Below are 25,641 nucleotides of genomic sequence, written 5' to 3' on the forward strand. Positions count from 1 at the left end.
ACCTCCCTGAATAATACCACTAAAATTCATCCCATCTCTCCTTTATCTGAATACTGGCAGTGTATACAATATGCAGAATAAAATTTAGTGCCTAATTATATGTTACCTTGTATTATCCTTTAACTTTTCCATGGAAGTGTTAGGGAGATAATATTTTGAAAACATATTTATGCAATGATCTCCTACATTTAATAATATGACCTCCCTACTAATTTCCTGCCCTCCCAACACACTCAGCTTCCTCCTTTCTGTCCAGAAAAACATCCATTAGAATTGGCCAAAAGAAAGTCATATAATAACTTTTTATAAGTTAAAAATAGTTTTTATAAAATACATTTTTATATGGCTTACGCTGTGCCAGTCCTTTTTTAAGCACTTATCATATGCAAACTCTTATACTCTGCACAACAACCCTGTGATATAGGTAATATTGTTTTGTTTTACTGATGAAGAAACCGAGGCACAGAGACCTTATAAAACTTAACCAGAGGTCACAAATCTAGTAAGTGATAGAATGATGATCCAAATTCAGGGGTGTTACTTCAGACTGTGTGCCCTTAACCACTTCATCATACAAAGAGAAAGAGTTTACATTCAATTTCTGATACCCAGATTGGATTCCACGGCAGGCTAAAGGCCTGACCTTTAGTTTAATATTAATAGATGAGCTCCCATGTAACAGACCCTGAACCAAATCTGAAGGACCCAATTACAAATTTCTTTTGTTTTTGTTTTTGTTTTTTTGTCTTTTTAGGGCCGCACCTGCCGCGTGTGGAGGTTCTCAGGCTAGGGGTCGAATCAGAGCTGTAGCCCCTGGTCTACGCCACAGCCACAGCCATGCCAGATCCAATCCGCATCTGTGACCTACACCACAGCTCTCGGCAATGCCGGATCCTTAAACCACCGAGTAAGGCCAGGGATAGAACCTGCAACCTCATGGTTCCTAGTTGGATTCGTTAACCACTGTGCCACAACGGGAACTCCTTTTCGTTTTTTGTTTTCGTTTCTTGTTTTTTGTTTGTTTGTTTTGTTTTGTTTTTTGTCCTTTTGCCATTTTCTTGGGATGCTCCCGTGGCATATGGAGGTTCCCAGGCTAGGGGTCCAATCGGAGCTATAGCTGCCCGCCTACACCAGAGCCACAGCAACGCGGAATTCGAGCCGCGTCTGCAACCTACGCCACAGATCAGGCAACATGGGATCCTTAACCCACTGAGCAAGGCCAGGGACCGAACCTGCAACCTCATGGTTCCTAGTTGGATTCGTTAACCACTTAGCCACGACGGGAACTCCCTGTTTTTGTTTTTTCGCAAGCTCCTTTTTATAGAGGGGACAAGCTTTCTGGTCAACAATGAGGCTTATTTCCCCAAATAGAAAAAGGATCTGACCTAGAGAAAGTTGGAATTCTGAGTCACCCAAAGGAGTGATGGGGAGAAACAAAATGAAGACACCAATGACCTTGTTCCTGTCTATACTTAACCAGAAGCAAGGGAAACTTAAACACCATCTAAAAAGTATGGGGAAGACAAGGCTGACTCATGCCTTTGGCCATATTGGGGAGTTTTCCATGGCCACAGGAAAATACAAGCTTCTAACTCAGAGCTATGATCTAGATGAAGTGGGAACAGTGGTATGGGAGTAGTAAAAGTTGTATACCGGCTGATGTTAAAATCACGCGCAGGGGAGTTCCCAATCTTGGCTCAGCGGAACCAAATCTGACTAGTATCCACGAGGACATAGGTTCGATCCCTGGCTTCACTCAGTGGGTTAAAGATCTGGCATTGCCATGAGCAGCAGTGTAGGTGCAGACATGGCTCGGACCCCGCACTGCTGTGGCTGGCGTAGGCCGGCAGCTGTAGCTCTGATTAGACCCCTAGCCTGGAAACCTCCTTATGCTGTGGGTATGACCCTAAAAAAGACAAGAAAAAAAAAAAATCACGCTCTGAGTTCCCTATAGGGTGGTTATAGCAAACAAGTGGTTTGGAAGCCCTGTGTATCTTGAGAGGGGATGCAGAGAGGTTGAGCATGTGGTGGACTGGAAAAGACTTGGTCCAGGTAAGGGACAGCGCTGGGCTAAGACTTTAAGACAGGCCAGCGGTGATGGGCCTGATTAAATCACTCACCCCTCAGTGGGACTAGACCAGAAAACCGAAAAACCTAGACACTCTGCATGAGGATCAGTGTGATCTAGCAGAAGCCAGGTAGAGCTGAGGACTCCTCTTCTTACACAAACTTCCATAAAAATGCACTAAGTTCCCCTCTTACATCCAAATGCCATTAGGCAGTTGTGGAGGAATGAAATATAAAAGCTGTGTCTAAAGTGACTGAGTTAAATACAACCACTATTACGCCTGCTATACTTAAGGGAACTTTGTATAGAACAAAAGTGTAAGCTGGAGGGGGACTCTCTAGATCAAAATATATTGCAGTTTAATACCTGTCGAATTTAAGTTGCCTCCACTACCCACTGGGGCAAGGTTTGTCATGAAAATCAGTTGATTAGAGAAAATGTCAAGATAGCTTTCTTTGCATGACCAAGGTGTTCTTTATTTTAGTTTTTTTGGTTGTTCCTGGCATGTAAAAATTCCTGGGCTAGAGACTGAACCCATGCCACAGCTGTAACCAGAGCCACAGCAGTGAAAATGCTGGATCCTTAATGCACTGCACCATGAGGGTTAATTCACTGCAAGGTGTTTTTTGAGCAGAATTGAAATCTTGCTGTCCGGCGACATGACTTGATATTTCCTCCTCTCCAAGCTAAGCCCCTTAAGATTAAGGAGCAGTGTTTCCTTCTTTTGTATTTCCTGCTGGCTCAGCTCACAAGAGAGCACAGCAGGTGCCGAAATATTTGTTGATTCACTGCCCCAGTTCTAGTGAAGGGAACGAATCTCTCCTACCTTTTCTCAGCCAATTAAAAGAAAGAAAATAATACACCTATGTGATTCCTTTTGGAACACTTTTCTTTCCTCACATCTAAATATCTTCTTGGTAAGTGTTGGTTGGGGAATTTAATCTGGCCTTCTCTGTCTGTGTTATAACCCAGGGAGCAGCTCCAAAAAGCAGACAAGCCTATTAGTAGTGCATCTAATTTTTGTAATTTCCAAACCCTCCACCACAATGAGGCTATTACAGGAAAATTAACCTCTAGCAGTTTAAATTACTCAGTGTGGAGTTTAGCCAGGGGAGGGAAACAAAGAAGACTTACACAGAGAGAAAGCATGGGGCTTTTCCTTTCAAATGACTTATCTGGAAAGTCAGCCAAAATGTGGAAACCTTGTTATTCCACTGACTTTTACATTCTTTTGGCAAGCAGACAGCTGAGGGCATGTTTAAGTGAGGGAGACATTAGAGTGGAATCAGTTTGGAGGTTCTGGTTTTCACCCAATGGCCTTGGGTGAATGAGCATGGAGAATAGAAAATAGAATAGAATCTGAGAAAGGAAGCAAGAAAACAGCTTCTAAAACAATGTCTGGCAAGGAGGGCACAATAATGGTCATCTTTAATGAGTGAGTGAAGATTCAAAGTGGATAGGTGTCAGGTAACCTCTTAAGCTTGAGGTTGAATAGATTTTTTAAAATAGAAATCAAACCTTGTGTTCACTTCTGGGTGTGCGTGAAATAAATCAGGAATTGTTCTTATTATGCTTTGTTTGTTTTGTTTTGTTTTCATTTGTTTGTTTTCCTTTTTAGGGCCATACTTGTGGCATATGGAAGTTCCCAGGCTAGGGGGTAGAATTCGAGCCACATCCATGATCTATGCCGCACCATGTAGCAATGCGGGATCCTTAACCCACTGAGCAAGGTCATGTATTGAACCCACATCCTTGTGGATACTGGCCAGGTTTGTAACCTGCTGAGCCACAACAGGAACTCCTTTGCTATGTTTTAATAAGAAAACAAATCACTTTTGATAAATCTTTGTGGCAAATCTGTGACTTCTTTTACCCTTTTTTTTTTTTTTTTTTTTTTTTTGCGTTTTTAACACAGCCCATGAAGTGGCTTGATTTCTCCTCAGGAAGTGGAGCCCAATTAAGGAGCTCCCCATACTTCACACACTCAAGCAATCTGAAGACCCCTCAGGTAGCACCTCCCTTGAGACAGTATCCAGGGAACATTCACACCCCTTGTGAAGAGCCTGCAGCACATCTTGGTTAGGGCTTTGGGAAGCTGCCCTGTCTCTGAACAGAATCTGAAGTCCTGGGTTGTATTCCTTCAGCAAGTAAAGCAGTTAGAAATATGCTTTACTGTACAGAATTAATCGTGAAGCTCCATTCATTCACAGGGTTGATGAAACCAAACTTCCATTTGCTTGGTATTAAGGGCACTGATAGGAGATTAAAGTTCTTATTGGTGCTCTCCGATCCTCTCCCTAGAATGTAAACTTACTACCCCTTATACGAGTCTGGTCAATGATACTTGGGGGCTAACCACTCTTTCTCTGGCAATAACCAATGATTAACTAGAATCCTTACAAAAGGAAGAATGGAAAGGCATCTAGGAAGATGAACGTCCACCTACCCAGCCGGTGCTCATGTGTAGACAGTTGGGCAAACTCAGCGTTCAGAATTTTTCTCTAGAACTCTTCAGGCAGAACATTAAAAGGAATGGTGCTTCTCACACTTCAAGGTGCAGCACCTGAGGATTATATTAAAGATGCAGATTTCACTTCAGAATATCTGGGGTGGGGCCAGGATTTTGCATTTCTAACAATCTTTAAGGTAATGCTGGTGCTGCTGGCCTAGGGTCCCCATCCTGAAAAGCGAGGCACTAGATAACATGACATTCATTTGGAATGCAAGCTAAAATTGGTAGATGTCAAGTTCTTTTTTTTCTTACTTTCCTTATTGCTATCTGTGTAAGCAGCATAAATGTCAACTAAAGAGTACTCAAGCTGCAGTTATGGTTATGGGGGAGGGGGTAAAATTGAACTTCTTTTGGCATCAAGTAAACATCACCCTTTACTTGGAACCAAATGATGTGGAACTCTGTGTTCCTACTCTGGGGCTACATTGACTGAAGGTTTGATATTCAGGGAAGTAACCAAACCTTTACAAAGTCACTGGAAAAATGCTGCTGAGTTGGACCTTAATCAGAAGGCTGCGGGAGGGTAATCTTAAACGACTTTCCTTGAAAAGCAACATCAAATCATCAGTAATTTTCCTTTTGCCTCTATTTAAAGGCTCCCCAAACCACTTTTCATATTATGCCATGAACTCTCACATTACTAAATAATAAAATGGAAGACAAAACCATCAAGCTGTAGGCATAGCCTACATTTATGTTGTGAAACACAAAGATAAATTTGCAAAAGGACCGGCTCACCCAGTATGGTCAATAGCCAAGCTATAAATGAATAACTGGGGTCTGGATTTCACAGGGTCAGGGTTAAAGATCCTTTTCTGAAGCCATTACAATATGAAAAATTTATCATGAAAACAGCAATCCCTGGTAATGGGTAAATTTTGGAGTAGATTTAGACAGGTCTTGTACTTACTGAATTGTCCTTTCCACAGAAAATACAGAACTAGGTAAAGCCCCAGAAGGGTATATGTTGTGAGTTATAGTTTGTTGTTTGCTCTTTTTGCTGATTAAAATAAAGGGCAAAGCAATCTGAATTAAAGGTAAATCTAACTCACAACTATCCAAATATAAATTCCATCCCCTGAGGTAAAATATTACATATTGAGTTGAGATGATCCTGCCTTAGGTCTGCAAACTTAACTTAAAAAAGAGACAACAGAACCCCAGAAGCACATTAGGGATGCAAGTATCTTTAAAACCTACAGCTTTAGATTTGAGAAGAGAATTCTAACAGCAACCAGAGAGATGATGAATAAACCACTCCAGGCTAGATATATGTTTTCTCGCTCAGTGATTTGGGAATTGGAAGAAAAAAAATCAAAATGAAATCAGTAAAAAATCTACAACATAAAAAATGGAAAACAAAGGACTCCATGTATCAAATTATATCAAATATGAAAGTTTAGATGAAGGCTATATCTACATATATATATATACACACACATATATATATTATATTTTAAGACACTGCAGAAAATAGTTCACTTGATACTTTCAAAAATTTCAAAGAAATATGGGCTCTATACGGTCAGAAATCAGAGCTAAAATAGTAAAAAGATTAACATTTGATAAGGAGGCTTGCTGAGAACACCACTTTTTAAAAAGTAAAATAAAGAGAATTTAAAAAATCTAAAACTATAACCACAGATTTAATTTCTGCATTAAAAAGCGTATTTGAACCCAGCAGAAATTAAATTCTTATGGTGGGCAACTTTGAAAATATTTCAGAATTTATTGAAAAAGAAAAGAGATAAAAATGAAATCCTGATGATACACATGGAAGAGAAAGAAGGATGATCTAACATAGAGATCATTGATGTTTCCAAGAAAAAGGACAAATCAAACAGAAACAATAACAAAATACGACAAAATGTTTTCTAGAATGAAGTCATAATTTAATCCTGCAGATTAAAACATCAATAAATTCATGTGATAAGCAGATGACTAATTTCCATATTTAATTTGGTAAAGTGTCTATCTTTGAAGCAAAAAGAGAGATGGCTAAAAGCTCTCTTCAGGTTATTTTTGCTGGAGAAAACTACTTTGAAACTGAATAACTCTTTTGTTATGCTTACAGACTCTGTGGGTCAAGCATTTGGAAGTGGCTCAGTGAAGACATGTATGAAAGACAAGACAATTACAGATATGATTTTCTTCTGGCTTTTGCAACAGAGAGTGCTCATTAATGAGGATAACTGCAAAGAAAAGAAAGGGGTCCTGGGGCTTTACAGAGTCACATAAGCAGAAAGTCATCCCTGAGTCCTATGGGAGTCACGAGGAAGGATGGAAAAGGTCTTATCTTGGACAAGGCAAGGGCAGGGTGGTCCTATCCAGTTAATTGTATCCTGGCAGAACAAGAGTAGGCAGATTTCTTGTAAGTTCAACATGTCAATGACTTATCTCTGCTACATGGCAGCTGGGAATTTTGCAGGGAGTATTTGATGGCTGGAGATGAGTCTGTGGCTGGAATCACCTGCAAGCTTCTTTATTCACACACCTGGTGCCTTGTCCAAGATACCGTAGGGGTTAGGGTGGCAAATCAAAATCTCTCCTATCAATGGAACTTGTCTTCCCCCCAGCATGGCAACCTTGGGATGGTCAGACTTGTTTCATTGCTGTTCAGTGCTCCAAGTCTGCATTTTCCAAGCTAATTTGACAGAAATGGCATTTCCTTTTGTGACCCAGTCTTAGCAGTTAGACTGCATTACTTCTGCAATAGTCTAGTGGTCCAAGCAGTCACAGCCTGACCCTGGTGAGAGGAAAGAGATGGCCAGTTATCAACTGAAGCAGTCAAAGTATTTGTGGCCTTTAAAAAAAATAGCCAATGACATGGAAGCAATCTAAATGTCCACTGACAGAGGAATGGATAAAGATGTGGTACATATACACAGTGGAATATTACTCAGCCATAAAAAGAATGAAATAATCCCATTTGCAGTAACATGGATGGACCTAGAAATTATCATACTGAGTGAAGTAAATCAGAGAAAAGACAAATGCCATATGATATCACTTATGTGTGGAATCTAATAAAAATGAAACAAAAGAACTTATTTGTAAAATAGAAACAAGCTCACAGATTTCAAAACCAATCTTATGGTTACCATAGTTGAAACCATAGTGGGGAAGGAGGAATTAGGAAGATGAGAATAACATATACACACCACTGTATAAAACAGATAATTAGCAAAGGCTTACTATATAGCACAGGGAAACCTACTCAATGGTCTGTAATAAGCTATATGGGAAAAAAGAATGTATATATATATATACATATATATACACACACACACACACACACACATATACATATATACATATAGATCTATCTATCTGATTCACTATATATATAGATAAATCTAATTCACTTTTCTATACACCTGAAACTAAAACAACATTGTAAATCAAATATACTCCGATAAAATTTTTTAAAAATTAAAAAAAATAGCCAAAACCAACACTTATACTATAGGTTACTTATATTCAGCCACATGAAAAATACACTCATTCCCTCTCCCAAGATTCCTAACATCCTGTCCAACTGCAGCAGCAACTCAAGTCTAGAATCTGATCTTCCAAACCGGGTCCCAGTGCAGAGAAAGTTGCTCAGGTGTGGATTTTCAAATATGGTTCCTCTCCTTCTGTAGATTGGTGAGTACAAGAGATTGGATACCTCTGACATGCCCAACAAACCAATCACAGTAGGACTGTCATAAGATAATAGACAATAATAAGGATATAATAGATGTTCCCATTCAAAAACAGATAAACAGAAGATACACAGCAATCACTGCTCCATAGCAAATCAGAAATCAAGGTGTGCATTTGTTGCCAATTCCCTGATTAGGGCTTAGTCCTTTTCCTTGTGAGTTGTTTATCTTAGGTTCTCCAGAGAAACAGAACCAATAGCATGGGTATATAGATAGATAGGCAGACAGAAGGTATAGATGTGCGCACACACACACACATATACATATATGCATATGTATGTATGTATATGCACCTATCTACCTGCCTACCTACCTATCAGAGAGAAAGTGTTAAGGAATTGGTCCATGCAACTGCAGAGGCTATCAAGTTCGAAATCTGCAGGACAGACTATCATGCTGGACTCCCAGAGAAGAGCTGATACTGCAGCTCAAGCCTGAAGGCAGTCTGGTAGCAGATTCTATTTTTAGGAGTGAACTTCCTTTAGGAAGGAGGGAACTTCAATTTTTGGAAGAACTTGCTCTTTTCTCCTAAGATTGTCAACTGATTGGACAAAGATCACTCACATTATGGAGGGTAATCTACCTTTCTCAAAGTCTACTGATTTACATGTTAATCACATCTAAAAATAAAAACCCCGACTGGTGTTTGACCTTAAACTACACCATGACCCAGCCAATTTGTCACAAAATTAACTATCACATTTTTCTTTCTGGCTTTCGGCTTCACCCTCAGAGTCATCCTTCCTTTTTGGAGGAAAATTGAGTTTGCAAATGAACAGTGTTCCTAGGCTGGGAGTCTAAGATGTGCTCTGTGTCTTAGCCCGTTTGTACTGCCTCTATCTCTTTGGGGTAAAGTTTCTGCCTCCTCTTCTTCCTCCTCTTCATTGTATAAAAGCTAACTATTAAAGATATGTTCGGTGAAATTCTAGGTATGCTATAGGAATTAACTCATTTAATCTTCACAATAACCTATGAAATAGGTATCATCTTTTTATTCCATAGGGCAGAAAATAAAGTAAACAGAGAGTGCAAAATCACATAGCCTTACTCATCAGGGCTGGGCCTCTAAGCCACACACATGGAGCTAGTACACAGTATTTGTCACATGTACGTAAATGCTTCCTGGGCTTCCTGGACTGCATTAACTCACCCTGCCTCAATCAACAGTGACAGGGCACTGATGTTTTCAAATAACTCGTTAAAATTAATGAACATGTTGGAGGCAATCATCTTAGTTATGAAAAACAGACATCTGTCAACTTTAGTTAGATCTTTTAGAAAGTCAGGAAAGAGCAAGCCTGGTGAACTAATAGATCACTGTTATTGAGTAAAGCCAGGCGGAGGGACAGGGCAGGGGATTTGGGCCCCAGTAGCCTAATGACTAATTGCGTAGAGGCTGCTCCAGGGCAGAGCAAGACCTTGCCATTTTTTAAATTTCTCTCTGTTCTTTGACGAGAGAAGAAAAGTTGTGTTAGTCAGCTGTAGCAATGGTCATATGTTGTTTAATTACTGTGCTTCTCACATGCAAGTAATTGGCCATTCTCCTGAATTTTCAATAAGCTGCAAACTAAGTCATATTACAGAGCAGGAAGAAGAAAGTAGTGGGATACCACTTAAACAGAGTTTCTATCTTGGGATCTTGATTTTTTTCTCCTCCCTGTTTCCTCTGACTCCCCTATTCTGCTTTTTCCTATTCTCTCTCTCTTTAAAAAGAAGAAAAAAAATATGTATATATGTTTTCCTCCCCCTTTTTTCCCCCCAACAAGTTGACCCTTAAAAGTCAGTAAGTTAAGAAAGAGGAGAAAAACATATGCATCTGAAGTTCAAAGGAGGCAACTAACTACTCTGTAGCAGAAAGGCTTGAAGGGCTCCACAAACTGTCCCAGATTCTAGAGGGCATTCTCTCTGGCCGCCCCCTGCCCTGCCTGAAATCAGAGCAGATGCCTCTACCGGCCAGCCATCTGTTTGGACATGTGCAAGGGCATCCTATGGTTTTAGTGTGAGATCTAATTGCCTGCTTCCACAGTGTGGCAGGTCGGGTGTGTGAAAATCTAGTGTTCAACAGGGACCTGCCATCACCCATTGCTCCCCTGAATCTTCCCTTTCCTTCACCAGGAGTCTGCTTTTAAATGGCTTGTGCACACTGTATGTAATTGTTTCACATCTAAAATTCAGCCTCTGAAACTGGGAGCTAGAGGAACTGGAGACCAAGAAAGATACCTTAGATCAAAGATACTAGGAAGAAAGCTTGATATTTAACAAGGTGCAAGTCTGGACCAGGGACCAACAAAGCAATCACCCATCTCAGGAGGCACCTGGGAATATCCCTAAAATCTCCCCTTCTCAGCATTGCCCCTTTCCACCCCTTCTACCTGAAGTAGACATTGAACCAGAATATATCCAGTGACATTCACTGTGGATCTCTCTTGAGGCCCCTAATTTGTAAACATTTGGAATGAGCTATCCAGGAATACTTGGAAAAGAGCAATTAAATGCCACCCTGTATGCTCGTGCTTAATTATCTTGTTAGGGACACACAGTGGCTCACTGAATCTAAATGCAAATTTGTGTGTTTGGGATTTTTATTGGATTTTATCAGCCAAATGATTGCTACTTTATATGGAAAGGGGTTGGAGCTGATGAACTGTAGGAGCCCACATGAGCAATGAGACAAAAATTTCCTTGATTCATTTAAAGTAGACCTCCCTCCCCACGTGGTGTCTCCTTTCCCAAAATTTGATTTCTTCTTTTGTGCTGCTCTGGGCTCAATTTGCTGATAAGGAAGATGAAAGTAAATAGCACTTGGAAGAACAAAGTGAAATAAGGTAAGAACACAGCCAGACAATGCAACTTTCCCCAAGACCTGGTCTGGGTGCTGACCACTACATCAGGAATTTTCAAACTCTGGATGATATCTTACAGAGTTACACACACACACTTATTATTGTACTTGATTTTCTATTCTATTCTGCTATATTCTATTCCATTAAAAATGTTTAAATGCTGGCTGCAACCCAATAGAAAGATTGTACAACCCAATAAGGAATTTTGATTCTCAGTTGAAAAAAAAAAAGGTAAGAAAGAAAATTGCATTAGATGTTACTCCTGCTCATGGTATTTCTAGGCTTTATTAAATCCCCAAATGAATAATGGAAACAGTGTTCCTAAACAACAGGGCCAGTCCAAAGTGCTAATTATAAAGGGTCTGGCTAAAATCAGATAAAGCAGCAGGGCTGAGAATGGCAGGTCACATGTGCAGTGGAATTTGCTGGAGAGGGCATAGTTGGCAGCAGAATGCATCTCCTTGTGTGCTGGCTTATGTTTCAAATGACAACAGATTCCAAGGGCATTTTACGTTCACAATGTAAGTGCTGGCTGTGCTTGAATAATTCTTGGGCACATTTCCTTCTCTCCATGCCCCCTGCTCAGGCTGTTAGACCACAGGGGTCTTGTGAGGGGAGATGACCCCATGTTCAGTGCCAGCCATGGCTATCATTTTCCTCATGGTCTTCCCCACTGAGTTTGGGGTCAGTTACCTTTCATTGCATCCTCCTGTGGTAGGTCAATTTTACAGATTCTGGTCTGCCAATCAATATGCATCCTTTGTCCACAGTAGCCCTCAGTTAATCCGGAGCTCAAAACATTAATGCCAAACATTCTATTTTAGCTGAAATACAATACAGGGAAATTATAAACTTCCAGAAGGAAAGGAAGGGATGGGAGATGGAAGGAGGAGGAAGGGTGGGAAAATACTGATTGAATGCCTTCTCTTTAAATACAATGCCAGATGTATTATTTTATTTAATACTAATAAGCCCCATTAAAAAGATGGTCACCGATCCTACTTATTTGAAAATGATCTTCAGGAAGGCTGAGCTAGAATTTCCAATGTCATGTAGCAACTGGATGGTATGGATTAAAATATAGATCTGCCCTTTATTCGCAATAGCTAAGACACAAAAATGACAAGATGAATGGATAAAGACGTGAGATACAGAAGTGTGTGTATATATATTTCATAATTTATATATACATAGTATGTATGTATATGTGTGTGTGTGTGTGTGTGTGTATAAATTCTAATATAAGTCAGCCATGAGAATGAATGAAGGAAATCTTGCCATTTGCAACAATGTGAATGGACCTTGAGGGTATTATGCTTAGTAAATAAGTCAGATGGAGAAAGACAAATACTGTATGACATCATTTACGCATGGTATCTAAAAAGAACAAACTCAAAGAAACACAGAGTAGAGTGGTGGTTACCAGGAGTTGGGAGGTAGCTGCAGAAAATGGAGAGATACTGTCCAAAGGGTACAGATGCCCAGATTTAAGATTAATAAATTTGGGGATTTAATGGACAGCATGGTGATTATAGCTAGTGATAATGTACCAAACACTTGACTGTTGCTAAGAAGGAGGATTTTAAATGTTCTCACCACAAAAATGAAATGGTAACTATGTGATGGGATGGAGGTGCTGGCTAATACTAAGGGGGTAAAGATTTCACAAGGTATAAATGTATCAAATAAGCATGTTGTACACCTTGAGGTTATACACAATGTTATGTGTTGATTATGTTCAATAATGCTGGGGAAAAAAATTGGAAAATAAAAACGTCTCTAGCTCCCCCCACTCCTCAATACAATTTTTCCTGAGTCCCCAGAGCATGTTCTTCCTAATAGACACAGGGACCTTATACTTTCACTTTGAACCACAGGGAACATCAACTGGAACTTCAAAAAAGAAAATCCTTTTTTTTTTTTTTTTTAGGGCCACACCTGCAGCATATGGAAGTTGCTGGGCTACGGGTCAAATCTGAGCTGCAGCTTCGGGGCTGTATCACAGATCTGAGCCATATCCGTGACCTACACAATAGCTCACGACAATGCCAGATCCTTAACCCACTGAGCCAGGCCAGGAATTGAACCGCATCCTCAAGGATACTAGTCGGGTTCTTAACCCACTGAGCTACAACAGGAACTCTGAAAATCCGCACTCAACATCCAAAAAAATCTAAGGAGACATCTGAGGTGGAATGAAAGCTGAATCAGAGATTAGGAATTAAATTCCTGGATCACTTGATGGACTGGGCAATATATTTCTTTTGGAAGTTGAGCAGAGAAGATAAAAGAAAGGGGAGAGAAGGGAAGGCAAGGAGGAGGCAGAGGTGGAAGAAAGAGAGATTTAATTAGAAATTCCACTCCTACGCTATATAGGTACTTTCAGACAGTGGAAGATATCATGGAAAAGGTGTGATTCAAAACCAACTATTGGGAGTTCCCGTTGTGGCTCAATGGTTAACGAATCCGACTAGGAGCCATGAGGTTGTGGGTTCAATCCCTGGCCTTGCTCAGTGGGTTGGGGATCCGGCGTTGCCACGAGCTGCGGTGTAGATTGCAGACATGGCTCAGATCCCGTGTTGCTGTGGCTGTGGCGTAGGCCGGTGGCTACAGCTCCGATTCGACCCCTAGCCTGGGAACCTCCATATACCTCGGGAGCGGCCCAAAAATGGAAGGAAAAAAAAAAAAAAAAAAAACAATTATTGGCCTCACTCTTCTCCTCCATGATCACTATTCACGGTGTGCATTTGGAATTTGTTCCTTATGGTTTCCAGCATGACTGCTTTGCAGAGGCCTAACCTTCAAAAGCTTTCCATCATATCAAGTTGATGTTTTTATGGCTGTTACTTAATGTTTTTGTGCAAGGCAGTTACCAATTTATAATTGAAAACAAGGAGAAACAGTTTTACTGTGGTTGGGGAGATGTTCCCTAGAAAAGGGGCCCTCTGCCAGGTGCTAATTACATTCCTATTGTCTTCTGGCTTCATGCTTCCCACACCAGGGAGAAGAAAAGTTGGAGGTGGGTGAATGGAGGATAATTGAACAAGGTGAAAATGAATGACCATTAAATTCCAGAATACAGGAGGACTCATTTCATGTGATAGGGCTGTAAATATGACTTTTAATGAAGTTATGACATGGTTGCCAATAAAAGTCATTTACTCTGCAGTATTACTGTTAATTATACACAGCTGGAACCATTTATGGCCTCTCCCTTGTTAACTCTGCTTTCACTGCATGTTAACCCTTTCAGCACAGATCAACCAGGAGCCAGGAGCTTTACACCTGAAGAAATTATTAAATATATGTCCCCTATGACTTGGGATAATTATGGGTGTGTTCTCCAAGCTGTAGAATACACCCATCCACAATTCCCCTCTCCCCTTCCAAGAGTACACTGGAGGAGGACTGCAGAGGTGAAAAGGAGAAAGAGGGAGAATTATGATTTTTTAAAATTAATATTTTTTTTTTGGCCACATCTGTTGGATATTGATTTCCAGGCCAGGAATCAAATCTGAGCCACTGTTTTGACCTACACCACAGTTGCAACCTACACCGCAGCTGCAGCAATGCCAGATCCTTTAACCCACTGCACCAGGCTAGGCATAGAACCCATACCTCTGTAGTGACCTGAGCCACTGCAGTTGGATTCTTAACACTATGCTATGGCAGTAACTCCTGATTTCTATTTTTGAAAAAAAAACCAAAAAAAAAAAAAAAAACACTATCTTGGATTTGTGGGGAATTTTATAGACAACTATTTTTATTACCAATTTAAAGAGCATTTTAAATTCAGTTTACTGATAGTAGCATAACAAAAGTACTTTTAAAAATCATGAAAAAGTGAAACTGACGCATTGTGTCTAGCAGCCTAACCCTGTTGTAAAAGCATGGCTGGAAGAGATTTCTATTTCTGAAAATCCTGCATTCTGAGATGGGTTGATCATGGAAGGAACCGCAAGATAACAGAAGTTAACTGGGTTACTAAGCAGGTACTAAGGCCTCCCAGTTTCTTATATCAAAGCCAGAATGGCAGCATATCTAAAAGCCAACCTGTTCCTGGACATGCCATGAATGACGGGAAAATGCTACTTTTTATTTATCCAAAGGATTTCAATAAGAGATGCAGCATCTGTCTTTATTCTGGGGGCCTGGAGGTTCTGAAAACATAGGTTCTGCCTCGTGTTATACTTTGCTATGGGGTGAGGTCCTTCTTCAGTAACCAAAACTGTCACAGGTTTTTTTGTTATGTTTTGTTTGGGTTTTTTTTTTTGGGGGGGGGTTGTTTTTCCAGTTTTTATGCTTTTCAGGGCCATACCTTCGGCATAGGGAAGTTCCCAGGGTAGGGGTCCAAGTGGAGCTGTAGCTGCAGGCCTATGCCCCAGCAACACCAGATATGAGCCACATCTTACACCACAGCTCACAGCAACACAGAATCCTTAACCCACTGAGCAAGGCCAGGGATCGAACCCACATCCTCATGGATATTAGTTGGGTTCGTTACCACTGAGCCACAATGGCAACTCCCCACAGGGTTTTGGGTTTGATTGGTGTGAAGTTTTCTCTCCATGAGGATTCAGCTACTGGAGTCAGGAGAATGCAGTCCTCAGTAAATGTGCTTCATCCTCCTTGGGCTCAATCTTCCTGGCTCTCAGGATGAGCTCCCATGTACAGTGATGGGGGAAGCTGAGTCTGTTTCTGGATTATTTCTGGTTCACAACTATGTGGTTGTCTGGTTGATTTCTGGTTCATGACTGATCTAAATTATTTCTGTCATTAATTAATGCCCATCTGGTTTCTCTCCATCAGTGTTAAGTGCTAAGAGATTCATTCTGGTTGCATGTCTGCAGGATTTCACAAAATTCCTGTTGACTCAAGCCTTCCCCTGTTTCTCAAAACAGGGTCAAAGGAGCAGCTTTTATGAAACCATGGGCCAGTCTCAACCGGGTGGTTGAAAAAAATTGCCCGGTGTCAAATTATACTTTATTGATCTTTTTCTTAGGGTGGAGGGGGAGTGGAGCTTCACCGAAAGAGTTCTCAGATTGCTTGTCTGTGTTTGTCCTCCCTGAAGGGGCAGCTTGCACATAATCCCCATTAGATTGGCTTTTGCATAATAGCTGGATTTTACGATGCTGTACGTTTTCTATGTGTGTGTATGTCTAAGTAAGAAAGCCTCTTGACAGAGGAAGAGAATGACAATGAACAATCTGCTCATAATTATAGCCCCTTCCTGTGGCCAGGTTATTTTAGGGGACAGGCTTGGCCCTTTGCTGATCATGGGAATCTTCCAATTTCCAGACTATATGAATGTCCAAGACAAATACAAATATCTACCATTAAAGGGAAGGAAGTATATGCAAATATTTAAAGAAATTGGAAACAGTCTGTACGGCTTGGAGAGCAGAGGGCTGGCAAGGCTCTTATTTCGGTTGTGTAGATATGTCTGTGATGGAATGAGGACACAGATGCAATGTGGAGCCTGCAAACCTCATTAATGAGCACCTAATTTCCTGTGAAGTCGAAGGGCTTCTGCAATATCTTGTCTTTTCTTGCTTTTCCCTCTAAAGTATCAGGAGTAATACCTTCCAAGGATAAACTCTGAAGTCCCAACCTTAGTAACAACTTGGTTCTCAGATAAGCATCCCGACCTGGGGCTCGAAATCAGGCAAAAGGGCTTGTCCCCTATACAGAAAGGACATACCAAGAGTTTCTCAATATTTGTCTAAGATTCTGGGATGTGTAATTTGAAATATTTTCTTAGCATAGCTCTGATTTTCTTTTGTCTAACTCTGGAGGAGATTAACCAATTAGAGTATCCTGAATTTAACAGAGAGAAGGAAGAAGTCAAACTCTGAGGCTTTAAATGTACTGGCCTTTTAAGAAAAACTTCTCTACCAATTCAGGAAAAATCAAGCTGTGCTGGCAATAGCAGATTGCTAGATAAGAAACAAAGAAATGCAAATGACACCAGCTAGCAACAAACAGTCATAAAAATGCACTAATAAAAAGATTTTGATACATATTCGATATATGGTAAATAAAAGCAGATTTATTATAAGGTTCTAGTTTATGTAGTGTGCATATTAATCAAGGAAAATTCTTTGATAAGTAAGATGGGCTTGATAACTTAGGTTTAAAATTTAGCAATACGTCTTCTCAAATTTTATTATGATGAAGTATAAAATATAAATTTAACACATATAAGATTGGATTACAAAGATTAAATTTACATTTTATGGGAAGCCATTTTATTTTGCATAACCCAAACTTCCAAGGAGGTTAGATTCTCATTGTTTCCACATACTATTTAAGGTTATGAGAGTATACTCATATATATTTAACTGAGTTTTATAATAATTAATGTCTTTTTAAAGATTGTTTTCTGTGGACTTTAGATGATGCTGCAAATCATCTGGGATTGTTTCCTCTACTTGCATGGAGTAAAAATGTAAATGTCACCTCTCCGATGGAAATATCCTTATCTACATACAACAAATTTGCCCTTTGTAAAGTTCCAATTAAGATGGTGAGTTCAATGTGGTATAGCCATTCTCTGATGAGGATAACACATTATGAAGCTAAAGTTAAAAGCCTGAAATTTGTCTCCTAAATATAGATTGGGTAAAGTCTTATGGAAGTTATTAAACAAAGAAATGATAAAGCAATTGGAAATGAATCTTGCTGTCATCGGCCTGACAACATTAGGTAGTAAAGGTTCTCATTTATGTTATGTGTATTTGCCCAGATGAACCTCCTCCCCGAGTATTCTATATTGTGCATGTGTCTTTTTAAAGTCATTTTATTTTACTTTTAAAAGTTTTTTTCGGAGTTCCCGTCGTGGCGCAGTGGTTAACGAATCCGACTAGGAACCATGAGGTTTCGGGTTCAATCCCTGCCCTTGCTCAGTGGGTTGACGATCCAGCATTGCCGTTAGCTGTGGTGAGCTGTGGTGTAGGTTGCAGTCGCCGCTCAGATCCACCGTTGCTGTAGCTCTGGCATAGTCCAGCAGCTACAGCTCCGATTCGACCCCCTAGCCTGGGAACCTCCATATGCCCAGGGAGCGGCCCAAGAAATAGCAAAAAGACAAAAAAAAAAAAAAAAAAAAAAAAGATTTTTTCTTTTTTAAGGTCTTCTTTATCTTTTTAGGGCCGCACCCGCAGCATATGGAGGTTCCCAGCCTAGGGGTCAAATCGGAGCCACAGTCACCAGCCTACAACATAGCCACAGCACCATGGAATCCGAGCCACAGTTCACAGCAATGCCAGATCCTTAACCCACTGAGCGAGGCCAGGGATAGAACCCACATTCCTCATGGATGCTAGTCAGGTTCACTAACTACTGAGCCATAATGGGAACTCCCTAAAAGTTTGTTCTTTTAATTTTACTTTTTAAATTTTTTTAAAAAATTTATGCATGTGTCTGATGAATTTTAATGAGGCTTAGGAGTTTGGAAATCAATTTTATAGGAAATCAATTTTATAGAAATATACTTGTATTTTTTAAATTGACCTATTTGAAGTGTACAGTTCGATGAGTTGTGTATCCACAACCATAATCAAAAGGTAGAACATTTTCATCTTTCCAAAAATCCCTCACGCCCCTCTGCGGTAATTCTCCCTACTGTCTTGGTTCTGGATAACTACTGATTGGCTCTATCACTACAGGTTTGATTGGTCTTCTTTAGAAATCCATACAATATGGAGGTTTTGGTGTCTGGCTTTTGTTGCAGAGCAGAATGGTTTTGAGATCCACTTGTCTTCCTGAGTCAACAGTATATTTCCATATCTCGCTGAGTAGGTTCCATTCTATGGAAATACTACATGTCCATTCACCTACTGATGGGCATTTAGATTGTTTACATGTGGAGCAGTTTGGAATAAAGCTGCTATGGATATTTATATGCAAATATTCTTAGGACATATATTCTTATTTCTCTAGGAACGGGATTCTGGGTCTTAAGGTAAGGGCATGCTTAAATTGATAAGAAACTGCTAACCTCAATACCAAAACGGTTTGTGAATCATTTTAAAAATCAAAGTTTCTCATTTCCAAGTAAGCTAAAGTTTCTTATAATTAATAGGGTAGTTTCTTCTAGATATGTAAAATATTATCTCTCTGATTAATATATTAAACACCACATTGATCATTTCTTATCTTTAGATAAGAATTTCAAATCTGCAGGAATCTATAAACTAGTATGACCATTTCTGATATAATGGTATGACCATTTCTGGAAATAATAATGGTTGTCTAACAACTCTTTTTTTATATTGCTTTTCCTAAATTTAGGTCCAAGATGAACAACAAAACCACTGAAGTACCTTTTGCAGATAAACTATCATTTCTGTAAAGACCTCTGGGTACCCCTGTGTTCTGCTCCCTCAACTCATCACAGAATGTATGCTTGAAATAATTAGGCTTGTTTGTAATCACGGTATTTTTAATTAGTTCCAACACTATATTGAGAGTTGCCCTAGTTTTATCAAGATAAAAATAGGAGAAGAGCTATCTAATCAAAAAGAAAAGTTCAGTCTTACCTAGGTGAATTACATACAGGTAAAATGTTATTAATATAAATACGTCTCCCACCCCCTGTTTACCTTACATGATGAATAGAAGCCTACTCATGTTCATGTGCAGAAAGGGGCATAAGAACAAGTTGAATTTTAATAAGATTTATTTCTAGGTTTGAAATGCTCTGATCCATTGTTAACCATTGTAACATATGTTTTACCAGTGGATCAGAAGGGCTAGGGGTCTGTCAATACCATTGCCATCCATGCTGTCTTCTTCCCAGCAGGATAATCATTGTATAAGGCATCCTGAAACAGTGATGTGTTATCCTCCCACAGGGGATTCTGTTTTGCCCCTCATTTTGATATTGTTGGTTAGTGAAATAAATTAACTAAAACTGTTTAGTCTCGGTATCAATAGATAGTTCCTGGTGCTTTTGTCATAGTTGCCTAAAGGGCTCTGTTACCAATTTCAGCTGAGAAATTGAATCTTATGGAAGAAATATAAAAAGAGTCATAGATGATAATATGGTATTGGTATTTTTGTTGCTGATCCCAAAGTGTATGGGATGCTCCAGTTGCTGCAGGACACAGATTTATGGGTCCAGAGTCCCAGAGGGAACAGTGACACCATATCCCTCTCTGTTCAGAGCCTGCTGAATTATGGAGCTTTCAGTTCTCAGGTGCAGGTGACAAAGGCTGAGAGGCTGCTTTAAGGAACAATAAAAACATTTCCTGGAGTCTTCCAGCAAAGATTCCCCAGCTCAATTCTAGTATTACTCTTATCTACTCTTGTATCAGCCCTTCTAACCTGATTAAGAAAACTGCTTGAGACAGCATTACCATACGTATGTGGGAAACAGAAGATCCAGTGAAGGAGAGGAACAGAGTGGAAGGAGAGAAAAAAAACCTACCTGGAATAAACACAAATCCAGTCTAAGCAATGTGCTAAATTACAATCTGATACATCAGCATTTTTGTCCTGCTAGAGTATGTCCCTTGCTAATGGATAGGGTGGCATGGAAATTGAGACATCTAGGCTGACAGACATGAGTGCAATAAGTCCCTCTCCACAGTCACCACTCTGAAGTTACAGGAAGCAGGGTGACTTTATCCAGTAACCCACAGTCCCTTTCCTGGGCAGAACTCTTCAGATCCTTCTATATAGAGTCCTGGCTTTCTCCACCAAGATTCTCAGAAGAAATGAAAATGTAATTAGTTCTTTAGTTTAGGAAAGGGATCATTTTTTCACAGAGCTACATAATGTGAAGGGCACAGACCTTAAGTGGGTAAACAAAAAGGCAAGGAAGCCTTACTGCCTTGGCCTTCACCATTTTTGTGCACATGTTGTCTGTGTGCTTTCACTCCCCAAAGACTGTAGGAATTTGCACCTTTTTGTTGGCTGTCAAAACCCATTCACACATCTAAGGAGCCAAGTGGCTGGGAATGTGTGTACCCCAGAGGGCAGCCTTTTATCCATGACCCTATAACTCTTCCAGGTGCCTCAGGGCGTGATCAGGAAGATCCTGAAGTGTGACCTCCTCTGTCCCCAGAGCACCCCTGTGAGGTGGAGCCATGCTCCAAATGGGACCTTGGTTGATATTTCTCCCTTGAGTTTGTTGCCTCCTTCTCTTCCCGGTCCCTTTCTCCCTCGCCCTTCATATTTCTCCCAGGAACACTTCTGAATCAGCCACTTTAATGTTACTCATTGCTTCAGAGCCACTGGTGGAACCCAGCCTAAGACAACTTTGCTCTCCCCCAACGTTACCTTGTCTCCTCCTCACTCACAGCACCTTCTTTCAAAGCTGAGCTCCATCGTCCAGTGTCCACTCCTCTCCACCCGAGGAAGAGGTTCAGCCTCCCTGTCCTCTCCTGCATCTTCCCAAACAGGCACCATGGGCTTCAGCTGGATGTACCTGGAAGGTCTCTCATCTGCCCAGGTTTTGCAAGTTTCAGACAGGCTCCGGAACTCTGTGTGGGGAAGTAGAGTTGTAGTAGATAACTCAGTCACCCCAGTTCCTGAAAGGTAAGCACACATTTCCTCCTCCTTCTTCCCCTCCTCTTCCTCCTCTTCTTCTTCTCCCCTCCCCTCCCCACTCCTCCTCTCCTTCCCACCCTTCCTCCTTCTCTTTCTTCTTCCTCTTCCCCTTTTTAATTTTTTTTAATGGAGAAAGCACAATCTAGTTTTATATAAGAAAAAGATTCCCTTTTTAAAAATATGTTTAACCCTAGGGAAGAAATGACCAAACCCATGGCATTATAGACCTAATAATCCCATAACTTTGACCAAAGTTTAGCTCATATTACATGAATCACCACTTTCTTTTGAGAATGGCTCTATCTTGCCAGTGGCTGCCATTGCCCCAATGCTTGGATCTTCCTGGCTCTAATAGGAGATCAGTGAAACTACGGAAGCAACTCCACATACTCTGAATTTAAGCAGGAAATACAGAGGGCCCCAGCCCACTATGAGCATGACTCGTAGGTATGTGAATCTTCCCATGGTTTAAAAAAATAGAAGTCCCCAAAGATTTCAAGGTCAAACTCAGGGTTACCAAAGGGAAAACTGAGGAGCAGAGGGATAAGTTGGGAGGATGGGGTTGGCACATGCACACTACTATATAGGGAAGATAACTAACAGGGACCTGCTGTATAGCACAGGGAGGCCTGTTCAATCTTCTGTAATAATCTATATGGGGGAAAAAGAAGAGATATGTGTATATACACAACTGATTCACTTTGCCCTAAATCTAAAGCTAATACTACCTTGTAAATAAACATATTCCAATTGTTTTAAATGTTGTAAATTAAAAATAAATAGGATGTTGGAGTTCCTGTCGTGGTGCAGTGGTTAACGAATCCGACTAGGAACCATGAGGTTGCAGGTTTGATCCCTGGCCTCGCTCAGTGGGTTAAGGATCTGGCATTGCCGTGAGCTGTGGTGTGGGTCACAGACTTGGCTCGGATCCCGAGTTGCTGTGGCTCTGGCGTAGGCCAGCGGCTATGGCTCCAATTCAACCCCTAGCCTGGGAACCTCCATATGCCGTGGGAGCGGCCCAAGAAATGGCAAAAAGACAAAAATAAATAAATAAATAAATAAATAGGAGTCCCCTGTGTGACATCATATCAAAAACATGAAAAATCTTACTGTACGAATTGCTTAATGGTATACTGGAAGGAATATGAAGACATACATTAGATGGTGGAGCATCCTGAGAATAGTTTGATTTTATTTTTATTTTTGATTTTGAAATTTTCACTTCCCTAAGCAAGAGGGTGAGGTGACCATCAGTCTGAATACCAATCTTCATGGCATAAAGGGGTGATGTGGATTTGCCAGTATGAGACTGGGTTGAAGCAGTATTGGCCCTCAAACTTAATCTGAAAAGTATAAAATTTGCTCTCTTAATTCAATCCTTGAAAACACTCTATTCTATTACCAAAAGAAAGTCCCTTACCAACTCCCAATATTGGGCATAAACAGTCCTTATTAAGATGATCTAATTAGTTAAGATTTTACTATTTTTAACAATTAGAATGTATAGTATTCTCTTAAAGCCAGTAAGACAGGGATTGTCAGCTCTAATATTTCTCCTTAATCTTCAATACCACACCCACAATTGTGGAGAGGGCCGTAAAGGGGCCCAATTTTAAAAATTTAACTTCTCAGCCTTCATAGAAACTAGACATGGTGAAGGGACAGTGTTCTGGCTCAAGGGATGTAAGAAGAAATTATTAAATACAACTTCCAAGAAATCTTGAAGGGGCAGCCCCAGCTGAAGGTGTTTTGTCTTTACCTTCCTTTCTTCATGCTGAGAACATGACATGAGTTTGGAGCTGCCACATTTCAGCCATAAAGTGACCATGAGCAAGAGGTCAGTCAAATTCAGGGACCTCAGACCTGTTATTATTTGTGGATCTAGTACTTGCTAGCAAACACCCACCTGATTTTTTTGGGAAAAAACAAAAGCTCTAGTTCATTTAAGCCACTTTTTGCTATTGTTTTGCGTGTGCTTCTTGTTATTCACAATGGAGCATAAATCTTAAATTGGTAACAGCCAGTAGCTATTTTTCCAAGCTTTGACCTGAGAACCCAGAGTCTAAAAACTGTATAAATCTTCTCTATCTCTGTCCAGGTTTTAGGTATACCATTCATTTCTCTGTCTTATTTTATGTTATTAAAAAGAGGATACTGACATCATCTCTGTGGAAAAATCAGGTGCTACCTATGTAGTATGGTCACAGAGCCTTTAAACTCCTTGGGCAACCACCTCACAAAAATCAGCAAACTGATTTCTATGTCTCCTCAAATTCTTCTTTAACAATGGTATTGTGTAAAGGGGAAGCAATAGGGTTCTATTTATTAGGCATTATTCCTTTGTGTAAGAACAGTTTTGTTTTAATTGGGTGATTGGGGAAAGGAGGAAAGCGCATCATGAGGAACATAAAGATGAAGAGGAAGAGAAGTGAGAAAGCATTGAAGTAAGAAATTTTATCCTGCTACACATTGTCCTTCTATCAGTTTTCCTTGATTTCTAATTTCCCCCCAAGTGGCTGATGCCAGGCATCCACTTCTCAAGCCCACCCATTTTACCTCACCTGTCCATGTTTGACTGTCTGTGGACTTCGCTCCTTACCATGTTGCCACGTCTGGCAGCTGAGTGATGCTTAGGCCCCTAAGGATCAGACAAGGACTCATCTTTCCAACAGTGGTTGATGACTGGGCAATGGCAAGGCTGATGGTTTAAAGTTCTGTGAGTGTTCCTTCTAAGACAGAGTTGGAGTAGATTGTTCTTGGCTTCAGCTCTCTGCCGGAAAGCCCCGTTGCTCAACGCAGGGAGTTCCATACACAGTCTGCTCTGAGGAGCTTGGGTTAGTCCATCTGTTTTTGGTTTTCAGAAACCTGAGGTGAAGAAAATAAACAAAAGGAAAGTCAAAAATGAAAAATGCCCCTGGTTTCTGAACTGCAGTATGTCTGCACGTGCTCCTAAATCCTGTGTTCCATCCAGATGCACCAAATCCTGCTAGATTTCCTGGGTGGAAAAAGAAAAGAAACATCCAGATTGCGCTTTTCGGGATTTTGCAATATTTAGAAATACAGCCCATTATTACGTTGAAAAGGTGACATTCCCCACTATTTGGCAAAGAAATAAAAGTAGCACTCAAGGTAAGGAAACTGTATTCTCCCCATCATTTGATTTTTCAAGTTCATGACTGAAGCTGATCTGAGCCTCCATTTTTCATAAGCAGGAGGATATAGCCCAAGAATCAGAGATGTTTGCCTAGAAATGACAATAATCTCAGCCTCCAACTGTTCACAGTTAACTGTAGAAGAGGGTTTATGGACGCTTAGAGGCCTTAGTTCCAGGAGGCAAAATTCAGAACAATGGGAAGAAATTATAAGAAAGGAGATTTCCAAGCTTGGAGAACATTCCAATCAATGATCTGTTCAGTTTTAAGTGAACTCACTTGGATGATAATAAGGATCCTTACATGTTGGAGATCAGATCAGAAACAAGGGACCACAAACAGAGGTGGCTGGATAGAAGATGCCTGAGAGTGAAAATATTAAACTTGGTGGTTTCCACTTTTCCACCTACCCTACAACTCATGCAATTTTTTTCTTAGACTCCTCTGAAATGAATATTGGCCTATGGTAATGAATGATAAAGGTGGTGCTGTTTTTAGAGTTACTTTCCGCTAAGAACCAAAGCTAAAGAATTTTTTTTTTCTTTTTTGCTTCTCTCTTTAACAGTGGGAAGATTTTTTTCAAGTGCCCTGTTCAATATAGTCCCTAACCTTAATCTCATCTGTGAAGTCCCTTTTTCCATGTAAGGTGACACATTCATAGTCTTCAGATTAGGATGTAAACAACTGAGGAGCAGGAGGAAACAATATTCTGCCAACTACAGATTCCCACTAATACTCCTATGACTGGATGTGGTTTTCTAGAAGGTTATGGAGTTTCAATACATTTTACAACTCTCTCGACCACCCA

At 40.3% G+C, this 25,641-nt stretch overlaps 1 protein-coding gene across 1 annotated transcript in view; it reads right to left on the minus strand.

Moving 5' to 3' along the window:
• The window catches only part of KCNU1 (potassium calcium-activated channel subfamily U member 1), a 610,139-nt gene that overhangs the window by 278,776 nt on the left and 305,722 nt on the right, over positions 1–25,641 (minus strand). The window contains exons 4-5 of the mRNA XM_085000045.1: positions 24,281–24,546; positions 21,412–21,614 (exon numbers count right to left, since the gene is read on the minus strand). The gene's annotated coding sequence lies outside the window, so the exon portion shown is untranslated. The remainder of the gene's footprint in view (positions 1–21,411; positions 21,615–24,280; positions 24,547–25,641) is intronic.

Source organism: Sus scrofa, chromosome 15 (genome assembly GCF_054392235.1).
Source record: "Sus scrofa isolate SSC_HxYL_T2T_F1_AM1 chromosome 15, Sscrofa_HxYL_maternal_Yorkshire_Landrace_v2.0, whole genome shotgun sequence".
In the NCBI taxonomy this organism is placed as follows: Eukaryota; Metazoa; Chordata; class Mammalia; order Artiodactyla; family Suidae; genus Sus; species Sus scrofa.